This window comes from Nanorana parkeri, unplaced genomic scaffold, assembly GCF_000935625.1.
Source record: "Nanorana parkeri isolate BGI_ZX_2015 unplaced genomic scaffold, ASM93562v1 scaffold1813, whole genome shotgun sequence".
In the NCBI taxonomy this organism is placed as follows: domain Eukaryota; kingdom Metazoa; phylum Chordata; class Amphibia; order Anura; family Dicroglossidae; genus Nanorana; species Nanorana parkeri.
The window spans coordinates 117,668-123,538 of record NW_017308081.1 but is presented as its reverse complement, the minus strand read 5'-3'; the positions used below and the strand labels follow the sequence as shown (position 1 = coordinate 123,538).

At 40.4% G+C, this 5,871-nt stretch overlaps 1 protein-coding gene across 1 annotated transcript in view; it reads left to right on the top strand.

Moving 5' to 3' along the window:
- Nucleotides 1-1,241: 1,241 nt before the first annotated feature.
- Nucleotides 1,242-5,871, top strand: part of PAWR (pro-apoptotic WT1 regulator) — a 100,705-nt gene continuing 96,075 nt past the window's right edge. Inside the window, exon 1 of the mRNA XM_018571707.1 lies at nucleotides 1,242-1,252. The gene's annotated coding sequence lies outside the window, so the exon portion shown is untranslated. The remainder of the gene's footprint in view (nucleotides 1,253-5,871) is intronic.

Sequence of the window (5,871 nt, the reverse complement as noted above, 5' to 3'; positions counted from 1 at the left end):
CCTTAAACCCACAGTTCTCTTTTAGGTATACAATTCACTAAAATCTATGATTTGTTTACCAAATGAGATACATACAGTATTTATCTCATCATTTAGGCTTTATTTTTTTACTTTTTGTTGGTTGTTTCCAGTGAAAAAGGCACATAGGTGCAGTCATTTGCACCCATAACATTAAAAACCAGCCAAGGTGTAAACAACAGCTTTTTATTTAGTCCCATTCCTGCCTTCCGGATTGCATCCTTCTCTGTATCCACCTTTGAATGAGCTTATATTCCAGCAATGCATTGTCATGTACTGTACTTCCATTGCCTCAAATTGGTGGGTATAAACACTTATGCACTGCCACCGGTAGACATGTTGCAAATACCAATTGCCAGAGCCAAGTTATAATTACCTCATCCTTTTTTTAACTGAATTGAATTTAATATTTTTCATACAATATTTATCAATTTTTTTTACAGTTTTTGTGTTATTTATCTCACATTCGTTAATTTGTTTATATTGCTTTGAACCTTATTTATCATGTGGTATTTCACTTAAAAATTACACATGACCATATTATCTCATGCAATAATGTTTAGCGGATTGAGCCCCGTGTCATCTAGGAGCCAGAATCTCAGTCCAAAAATGAGATGCTGACTCTGTATAATGTCTGAACAAAGATAATGATGTCCATCTGGAGAGAAAATCAGATGAAGGCATTTTCTGGGGGAGTACTGTGAACTCTGAGAGCGGTAATAAATACCTGTAAGTGTTACACGTAGAATTTACTTAGTAATCATGCATTTAACATCAATAAAAATGTATCTAATGTTAGATTATGATCTTATTACAACACAAGGGCACACATAGTTAGAAGAAGAAATAAATCCAACTGTCCCAGAACAAATTACATTTGACAATAATCTGTATCAGTATTTTTAATGACTCATTCCATCTGTCTTCTGCTATTTCGCCTGCATCTTTCTCACAGCAAGTTTTTAGATCTTGCATAATGTATTTTTCTCAAGCTGTTAACAAGCTCATGTATAGTTTAGAAATCAGCCCTTTACTATTATACTTTACCCTTACAATACTAAAATTCTGAAATGAAGTGAGTGACTATGAAACTTGAACACTATGGGAAAAGGGCCCAGTGGTACCTTTCTCATGTTTGGGGCAGATTATTGCAAAGGAATAGTAATATGAGAATCTGAGTCTCTACAATTAAATGAATAGTACAATCTTACCTCTCAATGACAGGTGTGTGCAGGTAATCACTTGTATTCTCTCTGAAGGTGCCCATACACCTGCCGATTATCATACGATAATCGCGGGTGATCCCGCGATCGTATGATAATCGGCAAGTGTATGGAAGGCGTGCGGCCGTTTCTACTGTAAGGTTGCACGTCTTTTGTCTTCCCGAGCACGCTGGAAAACCTGCCGAAAATCGTAAGATTTTCGGTGGGTTAGTGGCGTGCTCGGAAGGCAAATGCCGAACGGGCCGGTGTGCCCAAGCGCACACTGCCCGCTCAGCATTGCAGTCATCGGAAGCCCTCCCCTCAGCAGGGCGGGCTTGCGATGATCGCAAGTACGATGGGGATGGGCAAATCATACAAGCTTTTAATTACCATACAACCAACGCACAATGAAAGTCGTGCAATGGTTGTAAGGTGTATGGCCAGCTTAAGGCCCCGTTCACACCAGGGTGGTTAAGTCACGTGGATTTGTCCACGTTGAACCGCCGACATGAACAATGCCATACATTCCTATGGGGGCCTTCATGCTCTGCGCGATGTGAACTGCCTGCCGCCCAAAATGCTCCATAAGCTACTTTTTTTTGCGCTGATCAGCACGTTTCCATATAGATTTCCATCGCAATGAAAAACGCCCTTTCAAAAATCGCACAGAAACCGCACTGAAACGCTTCCGCCCTGGTGAATGGAGGTTTAGTCAGAGCAAGAATGTCAGCCCAGCATCAGGCCACCATGGAGGTCAATTGTTTTTTTGGAAAGTCTGACACCAAGCTCAGGCAGGCAAAAGGACAACCTTACAGTCTGACACTCGAATTGGCACTTTTGCTCTGGCAGGGAGAAGAGTTAAGACAAGTAAATGAAAAATCAAGTAATCCACCATCCTGTGGTAAGGATGTACTATTATAATGATACAAGAATAGACGTTAAGTTTATTAAAGATGTCCATTAGTATTTTCTTTAGTAACCTACTAACCTTTCATTATTAATTGCATTCCCAGTTTCCTTCATACCTACTTATCCTATAACGTGGACTGAAGTATTGGCAAGAAAACACCAGAAAAAGACAAAATTCTGTGTGTATATACAGTGCTCAGCATAAATGAGTACACCCCAACAGATTTGTCAGAAAACCTTTACTTTCCTTTCAGAATCAACATTTTCTATGGGACACTATACTACAAAATATTCCCACAAATGCGGGCCATTGATTGCAACCAAGATTTGTTCATTTGCACACACAAAAAAAGTATTTTTCCTAACAAATTCATTCAAGACCATGTTGCAAAAATACACCACAATGAAAGTCATAGGAGCCAAGCTAAATTTTAGACAACAAAATCCTAATGAACAAGAATTCAACTACAGGTGAGTGTAATGATTCATTAAACAGCAGACAGTTGATTATAAAAGGGTGTTACTTAACAAAGAAACCCCCATTTTATGCTGTCAGCAATGGCACCACATGGAAGAGAAATGTAACTGTCAAAAGGCCTGAGAAAGAAAATAGTAAGGTGAAGGCTATAAGAAGATCAGCAAAGCTTTACTTATCAGTTAGAATACTGTAGCAAAAGTCATACCAAAAGTGATACAAAGATGGAACTGCAACCATCTCACAGAGACGTCCAGGCTGTCCATGGAAGTTAACACCTCGACGGGAGCGTATTCTGATGAGAAAGGTTGAAGAAAATCGTCATGCAAGTTCACTGCAGTTAGCTAAAGAAGTAGAAAGCCAAACTGGAGTGATTGCTTCCTGTGACACAATACAGCATACACTGCAGAGGAATAGCATGCATGGGTGCCGTCCACAAAGGAAGCCTCTCCTAAAGCCCACGCACAAAAAAAGCCCACCTACAATTTGCCAGGGCCCATGCTGAAAAAGAAGAAGACTACTGGGACTCTGTACTCTGGAGTGATGAGACCAAGAGCAATGTTTTTGGAACTGATGGCTTCAAAACAGTATGTTGTCACAAAGGTGAGGAGTACTAAGAAAAATGCATGGTGCCTGCAGTGAAACATGGTGGTGGCAGTGTCCTTCTGTGGGGCTGCATGAGTGCTTCTGGTGTAGGGAGCTGCATTTTAATGATGGTATCATAAATTCACAGATGTACTGCTCTATCTTGAAAGAGAAGATGCTACCATCACTCCATGCCCTTGGTCATCTTGCACCTTTACAACATGACAATGATCCAAAACACACATCTAAGGCCACTGTTGCATTTCTGAAGTAGAACAGGGTGAAAGTGATTCAGTGGCCAAGTATGTCTCCTGATCTGAACCCAAATGAACACCTATGGGGGAATAGTGAAGAGACAAGTTGAGCATCACTCTCCATCCAGCATCCAGGCTCTAAAAGAGGTCGTTCTTGAAGAATGGAAAAAGATAGCTTTTGCAATATGTCGCCAATATTCCATGCCTAGAAGACTTGGTGCACAAAATACTAGATGTAGTAGTTGTTGTTGTGGGGTGTATTCATTTTTTATTCACCTAATTTGAGTAAAACTGAAGATTCTGTAATCTAAATTATATTATTAACCTTACTTTCATGTAATGAGCTAAACAAATGTTCTAGAAAACTCGGTTTTGTCAAAATTTTGGAAATTCTTCTTGTGTTCACTGGTCTCCATTTCTGAATTCCCCAGCGGCATACCCATAATTGTATAACCCATTTGTTTATTTTTAATTCCAAAGTGCATTACTTTGCATTTATCGAATACAGATACACACATATACTGCATATCTACCTTATATGTATAGGAGTATACAATCATATGCAATCCTATATTGTACCATAAAATGAGGGCTTTTTCTTCCACATTTCAGGGTCTCTTTCCAATATAATATTGCAATACAGCAAATTGTAAGGTGATTATGCCCTCACTAGAAAACGAAGATATTTTTTAATAAAAGCTGAATTTCAACCTTACCTTATAAGCTGGCAATACACAGATAGAAATTTGATCTGTGGGTCGCCCTGCCGACACCACCTTGTTAGAAGTAATTTTTTGACGTATATTTAATATACTTTTGTTGAAGCAGCCAGTTGGAAAATTGTTGGATGAACAGTGACTGTAGCCAATCAGCTGCAGTCACTTTTTGGGTTTTCTGACAGCAGAACACAATAGCCGGCAGGAGAGATTTGTCCAATTATGCTGTTTAGTGTGGATTAGTGAATCTAGCTAACACTGGAATTTTTCAATCTTGCACAGTTATAAAGGTTCCTCTCCTGTACTGGAAATGCTTACACTGATTTCACTGCACACTGTAAGCCGCTCACAAGGTACATAGAAGCTGTGGCAGTCAGATGAAGCTGGCCTCATTTCCAGGCTGGAGTGCATACAGCCTAATTTTTATCCCTTTCTTCTCCAGCCTGATCCACCCCTTTCAATCATTGGATTTCTGTTCTTTCAATCATGGAGGCACAGCATGATTGACAGATGCCTACTCCTCCAGACTGGCACCCACACATCAAGGCATTTTAATATTCATATAAGTCACCCAAGAGCCAGCCCACTGCTTGAATCAGGGCTGAGGGCTCATGAGAGGAGTATTGAGGCAGAGGGGTTTTTTTTTTTTAGGAAGCTATGTACAGCATTTAGCCAGCCATGATCTGCCTGCATTGCAAAGAGATGCACAGAGACTCAGTGATGATGTCACTGAGTCTAAAATAAGTTATGAAATGGAAAAGTTATTTTTTTAAATGTTATGGGCGGTGGGGGGTGGTCTGGATATAATTCAGTGAGGACTGAGCTCCTAGGTTTTGCTGCTTGGACTTGGCATTCCAGATAGCTCACCCTTACAATCCAGAAGCACAACTCAACTCCACTTTGGAACACCTACCTTCTTTTTTGCAAGCTTTACCCCTTGAGACCGGGCTGCAAGCAAGATTGTACCTTCTCAATTGTCTACACATGGCGATTCCTAGACACTGCAGATGCCATCCTGCTCCTCCCTGAGAATCACAGGTATAGTACACCAGCCCTACTCCTTCTCATAGATCCCTGAGCAACATCTCTGCAACTTCTGGGTGAGAATTAGCACGGGACTGGGACATTAGGTAACATATCAGAGCACTGCCCACTTCCCAAGGCAGTCATACAGCCTATTGCTCAATTGGAAAACACCTTCAAACACAAAATTAATAACCTAAAAGTAAAAAGCACACACTTGTGCAATAGCTTGGAGACTCTTGAGAGTAACAACTTCTGAACTTTTGCAGATTGTTAAATCCATGACACAGGATCTAAAGATTAAAGTGGTGTTCACACAGTTTGATGATTACGAAAAATGCAGCCAGCACCAAAGCAATAGGATCAGTGGCCTACCTAAAGGTACTACATCCCACGACCTAATACCGACTCTACAAGGGCTTTTCACATAAAAGTCTGGGTGATCATGCATTGGATCAAATTAAAATAGAGAGGGCTCGTAGGGCCCTAATGCACCTTGCACAATGTGTGAATAAGGCATGTAACAAAATCTGCAAATTGCATAAACATGTCACCAAGGATACTATCATTCAATTGAAGAGAGCCAAACAACATGTGGACTTTTGTTATATTATGTTCTTAGACTATTCAGATGAGGACTAACCAGCTAGTTTGTGTGGATTCTGTGCCCTTCTGTGAAACAACATCCC